The sequence below is a fragment of the Poromitra crassiceps genome (genome assembly GCF_964638095.1).
Source record: "Poromitra crassiceps genome assembly, chromosome: 7".
Taxonomy (NCBI): Eukaryota; Metazoa; Chordata; class Actinopteri; order Beryciformes; family Melamphaidae; genus Poromitra; species Poromitra crassiceps.
Window position 1 is genome coordinate 31,151,822 of NC_139628.1, and position 14,975 is coordinate 31,166,796.

A 14,975-nucleotide genomic window follows, 5' to 3' on the forward strand; every position below is an offset into this window, starting at 1 on the left:
AATCAAATCACCCGCATGTTCTTGCGGTCCCGCCTTACAGTAGTGTTTCAACTGACTCTATCAGAATGACATGCCAGTCGGAGTCGGACTTATAGTATTATTATTATTATTATATTATCATACTTGGAAACCGTTTTATAAAAGCAATATAGCACTCGAGCAGCGTGTGTTGTGGAATATATCCCGCTGATAAACTGTTATCCCACTCGGCCGATATATTCACCACAACACACTTGCTCTCGTGATATATTGCTTAAATATAACATGACGAATGCATGTACCGATTGGTTGCCCGATCTTCCCAGGAGGTGGTGGTGTAAACATCATCAAATTTATCAAGTCCTGACCAGCCTTGGGCTTTTAATTGTAAGCTGTCCCATTTGCCTTGATTTATTGTATTGGTCACATTTTAGGACACATTCATAGGACATTGTGTGCTTTGTCTTTCATTGGGAGGGAAAGCAACTCGCTATTATATTACTGTTATATTATATTGCTGTTATACGCTGTTTATTTTCAAAAGCAAATGCATATGTCAGTTGACAGAATTGTGGAGACAGATAACATTAACTTTAGCTAAAAATAATAACGTTACCTAACGTTAGCTAACACCAAATATCAATGATGACTTCTGCAAATAAAAATAGTTTTTGCTTTTGTTTTATATGTTCTTGATGGTAGAACTATCTTTAGACTAGTGAATAACGTTGATAACCTCAAACAAAGTTTTATTTTTATTTTTTTATATATAAAGACAAGTTTCCTTTACTGTGTGCTGATGAAATTTAGTAGCCTAGGATTCAGTTTTAATTTCAAAGTTAATTTCATTGTTTGTTTTGAGTTGACCTTTAAATTCAGTTCAAGCAACTAACCTTGCTAGCTTTGCATACAGAATATTATTTTATGTTAGGCTATAGTGCAAAATTGTTTTTGGTTCATTATGAAAATGTGATGGGATGAACTGGACACCATATTCTCAGTAGCCTACCCTATTTAATGGGAAACCGCAAATCAGCAACTGTTGTTTACACACAAACATTGACTTTAATGACCTCAGAGATTACTTCTGTGTACTTATACTGTATATTATTCAACTCATCATGAGAAGACGTGTCATTCAAGCCTAATATGAAGGCTCTATGACGATTTTGAAAAAACTGCCTTTTAGAGCTCAAAATTGGCAGCCATCTTGGATTTGAAGGTAGAAAATAAGTCAAATCATTATATAAACACCAAATATGTATTCCTTGACCAGAATAAGCTCTGAAACCATGTATTGTGCATCATTGTAGGTCAAACCATTAAAAAGTTCATTTCCACGGCAGACATTTTGGATTTTGGTCTCTCAAATATTTTCCCCGCCTTTTTTAAAAATACACCCCGGCTAAATTTGTTTATTAACCCTCCTAGATGACAAATCCATTGAGAAACGGACCTTCGCTCTCCACGGTCACGGAAGTGCCACAGATGACCCTACTAAGTGCTTATTCTTTTCGTGAATGGATTATTTTACGTCGCTGGATTTGGAAGGGAAAGCAGATTGCACTACATTTCAGCTGTTGCCGCCAGAATGAACCGTTCGCCCCATGGACCTTTCGGTCTGCCCGGAGTGCCCGAGATGCTACGGCAACTCCAGCTTCAGCGCTTCTCCAAGCCGGTTCCCGACCAGGAAGTACGTGGCGTCTCGCGGCGGCCCTGCGGCCTGCATTTCCCCGGCGGCTCCCGGCTCTCGGGGCAGCTGCCTCTACTGGTCTTCGCCCGCGGCCTCTCGCCCGTCCGCGCCGAGCGGCCTCTCCCTCCGGCACGCTCGCACGCGTTTTTGGGCGTCCACGGCGCGGCGCTTCGTCTTCTGTTACACGGGCCGTCGCAGTGCCGCGCCCCGTGCCACGGGAACGCGCGCTGGGCCTTCTCGTCGGGGCTATGCTGGCAGCCTGTGGTCCGGTCGCTTCGCCAACGTCTCTTCGTCAGACACCTCGGAAGGCAAGTACGCTCCGTGGCCGGTCCGGGACAGGGGACCGATGTCTAAGCTGCCGTCACGGTCCGTGGGCTGCTCTGGCTCGGAACTCGACATGCCAGGAATCGGAATATCCACGGGTAGAGAAGGCTTGTGGGTGCTGATTCGGTCTGCGGATCTGGTGCAAAACAACGCTTCGGAGGCCGGCTTCAAGGGAGATGGGCTGCCGTGAGCTGCTGCTGCTATGATCGGCCAGAGAGAGAGAGGTGACGTAGAACCCTTGCTATATATATGAGGATTAACTGACGTCATGTTTGACGTCATAGCAGACGTCATGCTAGGACTTTTGACTGACCACGTTATGCTAGAACTTGACTGTCGTCAGGGGATGATCGGATTATGCGTGAGTGGCCTTCTGCTTGAACTATGGTCTGGAGACCTCACAACATGCAGGGTAGTCCTATAGACTTCTATAGAACTCCCACAACATGCAGCGTAGTCCTATAGACTTCTATGACTTCTATAGAACTCTCACAACATGCAGGGTAGTCCTATAGACTTCTATAGAACTCCCACAACATGCAGGGTTGTCCTATAGACTTCCATAGAACTCCCACAACATGCAGGGTAGTCCCATAGACTTCTATAGAACTCCCACAACATGCAGGGTAGTCCCATAGACTTATATAGAACTCCCACAACATGCAGGGTAGTCCTATATACTTCTATGACTTCTATAGAACTCCCACAACATGCAGGGTAGTCCTATACTTCTATAGAACCCCCACAACATGCAGGGTAGTCCTAAAGACTTCTATAGAACCCCCACAACATGCAGGGTAGTCATATAGACTTCTAGAACCCCCACAACATGCAGGCTAGTCCTATAGACTTCTATAGAACTTCCACAACTTCCGCAATCGATGCCATGGGAGTGTGACATGGAAATAAAACAGTGTCCAGTAAGGGTGTTGTGGTCGGGGTGGAGGATGAGCGTATAAGTTTGCCTTTGATGCTGACGACAAGGGTTCGATCCCCACACTTTACAGGAGGATGCTTTGTTCAAGTCTGATTGGGTACTGTGCCATACTTTTTAGCTGCTTCAGAGTTAATTGATGAATTGATCAAGTTAATTGATTTCAACTTTTCCCACTGTGCAACCCACTTGCCCCATGCCCCATGCCACCATCTGTGTCTTTAACCTTAGATCCTTAGACATGTCTCACATGATCTCTTATCAAAATAAAGTAGCCTAGCAGTCGAAGGCAACTGCTGCCACTGCTTTCATAAACAACATCAGCAATTGTGTTGTTTTGGTTGTTTCTATTTGAATTTAAAGTTCAGTGCAGTAACGGTGGTTCTCAATTTTTTTTTGTCATATCAAGGACCCATAATTTAGTCCACATCAGGGCCAGAGACACCCATTTGATTTGGACCCAAATCTGAGATTATTTTCTGGTAGTCAGATACGATTGTGTCCAGATATCCATGACTGTCTGTATTGTTCAGTGTGTAGAGAGAGAACAGAGGAACTATCAAAACTGTTTTTCTTCTACATTCTATAATGTAGTTTAAAGATTCATTGATTTGCGGGACCCCCTGGAATGTCCTCATGGACCCCATGTTGAGACCCTCGGCAGTACAGTGTGTGTGTGTGTGTGTGTGTGTGTGTGTGTGTGTGTGTGCGTGTGTGTGTGTGTGTGTGTGTGTGTGTGTGTGTGTGAACAGACCTTTGAAAATAGAAGTTCTTCACATTTTCCCCCATGATATTGTATGAGGTTAAAGTAAATGCAATGAATGAACATTTCAGTTATATGTCTAAAGTGTTTTATTTATTTCTCATGTTTGACAGTCAGCACACCTCTAAACAGATTTTTAGAGTGAGGGAAGCCCAGTAATGTACCTATTGATACAGCTTTTCAATGATATTTTACATTCTGTGCCAGTGGATAAGGAAACATTTAAACATCTGCAGTATGACTTTTTGGCTTAAGGAAGCTTTAAATGGAGACATTTTGGGAGAATGTTTTAGAAAATAAATAGATGAATATTCTAGCTGGATGAAACCATAAACTCACTTTTATCAGGTGTTAATCAATGTTCAGGGTAGTTTTATGAATGAAAACACCATCCATACTTATAATCGTCTTCCTGGATTTTATATGCAGGCTTTTAACGCCAATAACGGCCAGTGGAAAACATTATATCGTGATGATGACATGTTCGTGGGTATTCTAATTCATCCGTCATCAAGTGACCACCCCCAAATCCAAAGGTTAAAATTTATCTCAATTTGTTTGTATAAGCAAAATTTAAAAAAATGAAACAAAAGCAAAAAGTTTGGGTATTCAAATACATTTAGAAAATGTGTTTCTCTTATTGTTTGTTTCCATCCACTACAGAGATATTTATCTACTGAAAAAAAAACATCAAACTAAACAGGCAAACTGCCAATTGTTCCAGTAATTACAACATTAAACTCTCTTCAAAGGTATCAGATCCTCCATCATTAAAGGAGCTCTGAAAGTACTATGTTATAATTCGGACAAGACAAAATTCATGCTATTCACAAGAAAACCATCTAATATGCTAATTGGGACTCATTACTACTAATTAGTGGGACACAAATTGAAAGAGTATCTGCATACAAATATGGGCACCTGGGTAGATGACAAGTTGTCTTTTAAAATGCACATTGTACAAATTACTAAGACATTTAAAACAAAATTAGCATTATTTTATCGAATTAATCGGAATTGTAGAAAACAGATTGCTAATTTTTATCATTTTAGATTATGGCGACATTTATACATGTATGTATGTACTCTGCTCCATCCATGTGATGTCGAGAATTCGTTATAATCTTTAATGGAACAATTATTTTAAGCGGCCTGTTCAGCAATGGATAAACGCCCCATATCACATTTGACATGTAAGATATTTAGTTTGCCCAAAAATGGGCCAGTAGTATTTGCACATTGTCACTTAACCTCTACTGCTTGACTTCAGGGAGTAAGGATCATTACCTGACCTGGAGGGGTGTTTGTCATTTCAGATAACTACATGACTCTGACATAGCTCCTTATCACAAGGATGCCAGTTAGGAGATGGACATCACTTCTACAACATCAACAACATCTTTAGGAAAATCATGAATACACTTATTTTAGCTTTATTAATTTGTACACATTAGTAATTGAGTCAGTTGAACTCTGCTGGTCTGTCGCCGCTAATCTGCCTCCTGCCTCCATTGGCTCTGTTAAACAGAGTATTCAGAAGTTACAGGACTGATGGCTGTCTAGGAGACTGTTTAAATAAAATATTATTCAGTTTGACGCAAAGTTAAACTATGATATATATATGTATAAGTTTATTTGTCGTTTGAATGTATCTCATAATTTGATTATCATGCTGCTGACTCAACCTAGTTTCAGTAGTGTGAAATACCAATCGTGCATTTGGAAACACTGGTATAGTGCCTTACTTTAGTGTTCTGATTGTTTTATTTTTTTGTGTTTTAAATGTAGTGTTTTTTTTTTTTGCTTGTGTGTCTTCATAATGGACCCATGTGTCTGTCAATAAAGAGTTGATATATATATATATATATATATATATATATATATATATATATATATGGTGGTCTCAACCTAGTTTCAAGATGAAGACCAGACATGCTGCCTCGCACCACGCGCAATCCTAGTGACCTCACCTCACCTCATGTAATCCTAGTGTGACGAGCACAAGCGTAATCCCAGCGTGACGTCCGCGTGACGCACTTGCCTATATGACGCCGATAATGTCGTCAGTGCCGAGGCTATGACGGAGCAGTATTTATAGCCATGCTCTGTGGGTCATCGTTCTCTTTCCCTGATCTTCTGGTCGCTGTACCCGAGCTGATCGCATCCCATTCTCTGAAAGCTGCGTTTCGACCCACCCACCTCCCCAGGCCATCACCAATGTCTTGACTCCTGAAGAAGGGGATTCTCTATCCTAGTCCGAACAGATGCCCTCTCTCACCGCAAGAAGAGAGGCATCTTAGCGCGGAGTCATTACGCCAAAGATCTAGCCGCCATGCTGCCATGCCATCAGAATTAGTTGCCATACCGTCCCATGCCATAGATCTTATCGCTCTGCCATACTTGAATAAAGCTTGCTTGTTAAAACTCTACCCTCTGGTCTCTCATGATTGAAATATATATATATATATATATAATATATGCTATAGGCTGCACCAATGCAAATGATTTAGCTAAAGCTAACATTTAGTTAATCAAACAACAATAGAGAGATATTTCTTCACTCTGGAAGTGGGTATAGAGTGGAAAATAACTACTCCTGTACATAATATTATAGCCTACACTGCACTGCTCTGCTCCCTCCACACTAAAGCCTCTTGATGCAGTTTGTCATTCTGCTCTAGATTCACCTGGGCATGGAGTCAGAACTCATCACTGCAACTTCAACTGTCATTGGCTTTGAGAAGAGAGCAGCACTGCATTCTGTGTATCTACAAAGCTTTGTTCAAATAACCTGGTTATATTTACAACATGGACGTAATATGTTCGTGCAAACGATTTATGGTTCTAAACTTTAGGTGTGTTATTATGATTCCCTAATTGAGGAAAAATGGCATTTGAGTATTATGCCCCTCATAAATGGAATAGCCTGCAGAACTTGCTCAAATTTGAATAGCTTGATTACATTTACTAGTTATAAACGCCTTCTCTGATCCTATGCAATCTGAATGTTGATGTGCCCTACTGTATGAGCTGATCTCTGTCATCTTATTTGTCAGTTGTAACTTGTGTTACATGTGTGCATTAAGTTGTTTTAAGCTGTGTGTAGTTGTTGTTATATGTGTGCATTAAGTTGTTTTAAGCTGTGTGTAGTTGTTATATGTGTGCATTAAGTTGTTTTAAGCTGTGTGTAGTTGTATGTTATAATGTTCTGTAATCAGGGTGTCATTGAAGAAGAGAACTGTCAACAGACCCTCCCCCGCATAAATAAAGCTGACATGAAATTACTTATCAGTTAGATTTAAACTAAACTCAAATCAAAACAGCATTCTCCTTATTTTCATAATTCTTGGTGGAAGACTTTTCCGTCAGGCTTCTTTCTCCATCGAAGTTTGACGTCTTTCATTCCCTTCTCTTTCATCTTCTTCTCCATCTGAACAACAAAAGGATTGTTTTTCAAACTGGTGAGCCTTCACTTGCTCACAAGCCAGCTTGTCAAGCCTTACTCAGTCACATTGTGCTATCAAAACAAAAACAAAACAAAATCTCAAGAATTTGTTTTTAGCGATAATATTTGCTTCCAGACTAAATAGTCCTCCAAATGTCCTTCTGCTGTTAGTCTACAGTACAGATCGCATTGGTAAGTGATAAAAGCAATTTATTAGAGACTAACCTCTTTCAAGATGGCCTCCATCACAGCAGGATCATTCAGGTCGAGTGTGGAGTCTGCTGACTTCACCTTTATTTTGAACACCTGCTTATTCTCTGTCACTTTAACACAGGATAGATAGATAGATAGATAGATAGATAGATAGATAGATAGACAGACAGACAGACAGACAGACAGACAGACAGACAGACAGACAGATAGATAGATAGATAGATAGATACTATTAACTTTTTTTTACTAAGATCAAATAAATATTATAATGCCATAAAATAAAGCTTATTTTGATTATAGGAATAACTCACCCTTGTTGCAAATGAAATCATATTTGTCCTCACACCTCCTGTCCCCCCACTTGCCCCCTTTGCCAATCTCACTGACAGCACAGTTCTCTTTGGGAGCCTGATTGTTTGGTTGTCCATTCTGCCAGTATCTGAATGAGGAGTCGCTCCCTCCTGACCACCACCTCCAGGAATCTCTGAACAGACCGATCCAAACATTTGTGTCAGCTGGTACCACTGTTTTGATCTCCTGGTTCTCAGTCTGGTTCCTCACACTGGCCAGGTCTGTGTGGTGCTGCCTGCAGTAGCTCTGAGCTTCGGTCCACGTCTTTGGTTCGCTGACATAGATATATCTACCAGCTGGCAAACCAGAAATAATGCATGTATTTGTTTAGTAGTTTTTAGTTGTTTACTTTTAGAAGGAAAATAAATTAAACTGGGGAAAAAAGAACAAATTGATACAATATAAATGTGCACAAATTTAATAAATGTTATTGATGGTGGAAGGTGAACTCAGCTGGCAAACCAGAAATAATGTTTTGTTAATTTGCACACAAACTACAACAAAGAAAGTGGTTAAAAGTGAAAAAAGTGAAATGGGGGGAAAAAATGGAAAAGATTTATAATATGTATGTATGTGCATGAACGGCAATTAAGTGAAATTAAATACATTTTATTCATACCGGAAGGGGAACTCAAAATAAGTATGAAATGAACTTGAAATAAGAAACTGTGGGTTCTATTTAGGGGACTCACCATGGCCATTTGTGTCATCATGGTAGCAGACAAAAAAGAGATTCTCAGTGCAACTCAAATCACGCCACTTCCCGTTCGTCATTTTAGTACAGAACTGGTTGCCCCTGTTGTTATTAGGTTCACTACTCCCCCAGTTTGTGAACGCAGCTCCTCCCTCTCCATAGATGCTCTTATCTGACAGAGACCACCTCCAGCTGTCTGGTTTGTCATACAGGCCGATCCAGACGTCTCCCTCATAACCACTGCCTGCAGAATCAATCAGCCTCTTCATGTCGTCCATGTGGTCGATGGTGGCCAGGTCAGTGAACTTCTCTCTGCAGTAGCTTTGGGCTTCATTCCAGCTCTTTTTCTCATGAACAAAGTGGTACTGATGATCAAGGCCTGAGCAGAGACCTGTGACTAAAGACATATTAAGCAAAGTACACTTTATGATTAAATTAAGTTATCCTTTATTGTCCCCATTCAGGAATTCATCCTCTGCATTTGACCCATCCTTTACTATAGGAACCTTCCTAGAACTAGGAGCAGTGGGCAGCTGCGGTGTAGCACCCGGGGACCAACTTGCCAGTGCCTTGCTCAGGGGCACTGACAGGAGTATTATTAACCCTATAACATACATGTCCTTGATGGGGGGAGGAAACTGGAGCACCCAGAGGAAGCCCACATGAACATGGGAAAACATGCAAACTCAACACAGAAAGGACCTGGGACGGACCGGGGTTCCAACCAGGGACCTTCTTGCTGTGAGGCAACAGTGCTACCCACGGAGCCATGGTGTCGTCACTCGATGCTCATTGCTTAATAATATACATATAAAAAACCACACATATGCTGCAGACGATTACATCGTGTATCATGTTTCCATGAGTCTTTTCATAGTTACTGACCACCACCACCACCACCACCACCACCACCACCACCACCACCACCACCACCCCCCCCCCCACACACACACACACACACCCACACACACACACACACACACACACACACACACTGACCTGACAATAGCAGAATGAACAGCATGGTCCTAACTGAGGAAAGTAAAAAATGAAGTTGTTTTGAAATGATAGTATACAAATTTTAACATAAATATTGTAGTATAATTACAGTATATATTAGGGGTGTCACGATACACTCAGTTCACGATACGATACGTATCACGATACTGGGTTCACGATAACGATACGATACGATACGATTTTAACAATATTTTTTTAAACTTGAATAATGACAATATATGACTGGAAAAGTAGTATTTTATTTGAAATGCACAAATACAAAACATGCTGTTGTGGGAAATTGTTATTACAATAACAACTAGAAAAAACATGAGATTGGAGATGAGGCTTATCTTGAAATAGAATGAGTTACACCGTCACTTAGATTTACTTTGAACTAAAAGGTTTCTCAGCAGTATAAATTCTCATTATGCATCTTCAGTTTTTCTTCAAACTCAAACAACAAGACTTTTCTTAATCTATTTTTTATGCATCTTCAGTTTTTCCTGTCAAGTAAACAGTTTTGCCAGAATCTCAATTGAATGGTTTCTCTCCTGTATAACTTCTCATGTGTCTCTTCAGAGACTTGTTCAACTGAACTACTTTCCACACATTGAACTTCAACAAACAAAGACGTTTCTTAGTCTATTTTTTGGAGGAAAAAAAAAAAAAAAAAAAAAAAAAAAAAAAAAAAATTTGCGATATGAGATTTCATCTCAACGATACATATCGCGAAATTTCGTGGGACGATATATTGTGACACCCCTAGTATATATCATATTACAAATGGATACTTCAATCATTACACATCATCCAAAAAATATATATATTGATAAAATCGCACAGCCCTAATTTCAAATAATTATTCTTTCTCACTTATGTTATGTAATCTTCAAAAGCCTCATCCATCTAAGCATCCATCATTTTTAATCTAAAGACACGTTTAATGTGTGAGTGGATGATATGTATGACTACTGGACATGCTTCAATTAATTTAATAAATGTTCAGAGGTGCCTTGTTGGTATTACAATTGTCTACCAACGCTTAGGTTACTTTCTATGTTGGATTAAAAAAGATTTAATTATCATATTTCAATATAAAACAACAAAGAGCAAAGGGATGCAATTCTATGCAAACTATTATGCACAAGTGCATCCATTCAATCAAAAATGAATAGCCTGCACAGAGTCAGAGAATGCTTTACTCAAGATAAAGGTTGTCTTAAAGTCCAGACTTTCTCAGACATATGTCTTACCTGGATATAGTGGACTGGATACTGATGCCATTGTCAAACTTTGTCTTTGTTGTCTTTATCTTTCCTGCCGATCACAAAATATTATTGGGAAAAACATAGTAAGCAAAACATAGTAACCAGACCTCCTTTACAATAACCTCAGGTGTGCTGCTCACATCCTCTTTATAGCAAGTTTAGATGGCTCATATGTAAAGTGTTGACCATCACCTTTAAGACTTTAAGACTATTCAAATAAGGTGGACTTGAAGCCTCGCTCCATCTCCAGGACCCCAGCATGGGGCTGCATGCAGGAAATAGTGTCAGGTGACTACAGAATACACGCAGCCAATCAGCTTCAACAGTAAGCAGGAGGCGGAGCTTTCAGTTCTCAATCCATCTGCTCCATGGTGTCACACACATCATTCATTCACCAAATAAAAATAGAATAACATAAAACAGTTTTATATAGTGTTTTACATATAGTGTCAAGGTGCGCTGTCGCTGAATATCTTTTCATCTGTTATGATACTGTGACAGCAGATTTTGTTGGGTATAGCACAGAGGTCTGTTCTGCATTGTGATGAGCAGGGCTGCTTTGACCATGTTGCTTTAGGGTCTGGAGTTGACCTGTTACACCACTGGTTCCCTTCCTGCAGGAACAGTGGAGTTTAACACACCTAAACTCAGCTTAATATTACTGTATATTAATATCTATTTTGTTACATACTTTTGAACATTTTGGTGGCATCTCAGCAGCACACTGAACTGCCAACTCGACTTCACCAACACAGACTGTATGGGTTGTAGCTGCTACGATAGTGGGCCAATCACACGTCACATTAAATCAAAGAACACTTGTGGTGATTGGCTGCAAGTAAAACCATACAAAGAGGTTTTTTTCCCCCTAGATCTGTATACAAAAAGGATCAAATGCAGGTATCTTTTGAGTGAAGAAGCAGAACTGAGAAGTTCCGGTACTACTTGATACTGAGTTATTTCTGTTGATTCCTTAAAAGATATGAGTACCGATACCCAGCCCTAGTCTGTGCACCTGGATGTAAACCACATGTAAATTGAGCAAACTGATGCAAACTTAATGGTAAACAGGCCCTTCCCGAAAAAACAACCTCAGACTGTACACATGTTGTTTGATTTGTCTAAATAGAGTCAATGATGAACTCAAAGATGTATATAACAGACTAATGCTTTTCTGCATTGACTAACTGCATTAACTAACGTTGTAGTTATTGCAGTTGTTTGTTAGCTACTGTGCAGTGACTACGTTTACATGGACACAATTTTCCAATATTATTCCATAAATGACAATAGACTGAATTTGATAAGGGTCATCTTAATCTTGTTGGATTGCCTTGAAATTTTAACAAAGTGTCAGGGAAAATTGACATACAATACCGCCTGTTGGACTTTCTAGGATTTGACACTGCCTAGAGGTGCTTTCAACCTATTACATTACATTTGGTTTAAATGGTGAGTTTGAGTGGCACAAATAGAATAGAGGAAACAATGAGTGAAGGTTAACAGCATAAGAATCCTGTGGGTCATGTCAGGTCAACTATGGATGGGTTAGAAAATGTCTGCTGTGGTTTCTGGAGGGGTTCAGAGGATGCAAAACAGATGGAAAGTCATTCTGCCTCACCTGATGCAAACCGGATGCTAAACATAGCTCTTTTTTGGAGGAATGTACAAACCATAAAATAAAATCAGAGTTGTAAAAAAAAAAAGCATTGTTCAGTCATCTTCCTTGAATTACTAATTTAATTTACTCTATATTATGCAGACACAGGAGCATACAGTTACTGCTGTGCATAATAATTATTCAGCAAGCACTTCAGTGAAGATGAAAATGGCTGACCATGACCCTTTTTGGTCACTTATAACTCCAGACTTTCAATGGTTCCTCTCTAAGCCAGCCTGTCCTCCACAACACTCCCAGCATGCTCTTTGATTTATATCTTGAATTAAATGATTCTACAGTCATGAGTGATTTAGAAATCATCCTCTTAGGTCTGTGTCACAGGATGCAAACCACATGGAAATTGACCGTCTCAGAACTTGATGCAAAGTAGAGGCTGCGTTTCAAGCTGGATTGCAGGTGACTGGACAAATAAAACACATCCTGGTTGGTTGGTTGGTTGGTTGATTGATTGATTGATTGATTGATTGATTGATTGATTGATTGATTGAATGAAGACAATGAATGAACATCTCGGTTATGTCTATAAAAGTATTTTATTTACTTCTCATTTTTGACGTCGATCAGCACACCTCTAAACAGTGAAACCTTGATACAGCTTTAATTGCAATGATATTTGACATCCTGTGCCAGTGGATAAGAAAACATTTAAGCATCTAAAGGTCTTTTCACACTACACTTAGACAGGGTTAAGTCAGTCTCTTAGCCTGAGGCTAAGAGAGCTGTTAGACACACGCTAAGAAAGCTTTCACACTTGCACAATCCTGGAACATTCTAAAGTGGGCTAATCCTGACTTCAGCCCAGGGCTAGCTGGCCCTGCTCTGGAGCAGGTTAGCCCTGACTTTTCAGGGTTAACCCTGGCTTTCTGTCTAAACACGGGGCTAAAAGTTGCCAGTGTGAAACAGGACATTAGCTGTATCTGGCAGCACTGGGCTAGTGTGAATCGTATAGCCCTGGGTTTAGGTTAACCCTGGTTAACAAATGTGTGTGAAAAGTAAGCCCAGGGCTATCTTAGCCCTATTCTTCAAGAGCATGTAGTGCGAAAAGCCCTTAAGAAAGTATGACTTTTTGGCTTCCAAGTAAGTTTTAAATGACATTACGAGACATTACGAGAAAATGTTTTGACAGTATTTAGAAAATAATTAATATAGGAGAATGAAACCCTAAACTCACTTTTATCAGCTGTTAATCAATGTTCAACTATTTTAGCTTGATTAATTTGTACACATTGAGTCAGTTAAACTCTGCTGGTCTGTCTCCTCTAATCTGTGACTCCTGCCTCCATTGGCTCTGTTAAACAGATCAGGTGGGTATTCAGAAGTTACAGGACTGATGGCTGTCTATAGGAGACTGTTTCAATGAATATATTCAATTGAACTCAAAGATAATATAGGCTGCACCACTGCAAATGATTGGGCTAAAACTAATATGTACCTACAGTTAATCAAACAACAATAGAATAGATACTCACTCACTCCCTCTTTTGAATTCACTCTCCTTGGAAGTGGGTACTGTATACTCATCAATGCAGACTGAAAGATAACTGGGTATAGTCCATACCTGCACTTACCCTGCACTACACTGCTCTGCTACCTCTACACTAAAGCTTCTTGGTGCAGGTGGTCATTCTGCTCTTAGATTCCTGATAACTGAGGATGGAGTCAGAACTCATCACTGCAACTTAGATCACAAAGTTGATTGGCCGTCATTGGCTTTGAGAAGAGAGCAGCACTGCATTCTGTTTTATCTACAAAGCCTCCCTCAGTAAATTAACTGCTTATCTGACCAGATTGTTGATTTACTAAATATGTACTTATCACATTAAAAGCACCAGGGCAAGGGCAAGGGCAAGGGCAAGGGCAAGCGCAAGGGCAAGGGCAGGGGCAAGGGCAAGGGCAAGCGTTGTCATTGCTAGTTTCTACTCAAAATCTCCCTTTTTCTTTAGGTGCGGCCAGCATGGCCAGTAGCTCTATAAGTCACTCTGTTGATTGGTTGGTTGGTCGGTCCACAAAAAAGAATGTGGTCCACAAAGTCAATGTCAATGCAGTGGATGACATCACAATGGAGTGGATGACATCACAGTGGAGTGGATGACGTCACGCATATCTGTATCATATATCGCAGCTATTGCGAATTCACGCTTGTTCTTTGAATTACCACTGGGTCGCTGAAACACGTCCTTTGATGCACTGAGCCAGTGGTAATTCAAAGAAAAATGGTAGATTTTGAGTGCTAGAAACTAGCAATGACAACACCTTTGCTCTTGCACCAGGCGTTAGATGGGGCCCTCCATGTGTAGGACTGAATTAAACTAGCAATGACAACACCTTTGCTCTTGCACCAGGCGTTAGATGGGGCCCTCCATGTGTAGGACTGAATTAAACTAGCAATGACAACACCTTTGCTCTTGCACCAGGCGTTAGATGGGGCCCTCCGTGTGTAAGACTGAATTAGGAAAAATTACATTTGAGTAAGCTATTATGCCCCCAGGGAATTATAGCCTGCAACTTGCTCAAATTGAAGAGCTTGATTGCACTTGATCGTTTTAAACACCAGCTCTATGATCTTATGCAATCTGAATGTTCATGTGCCCTACTGTCTGAGCTGATGTCTGTCATTTTATTTGTCAG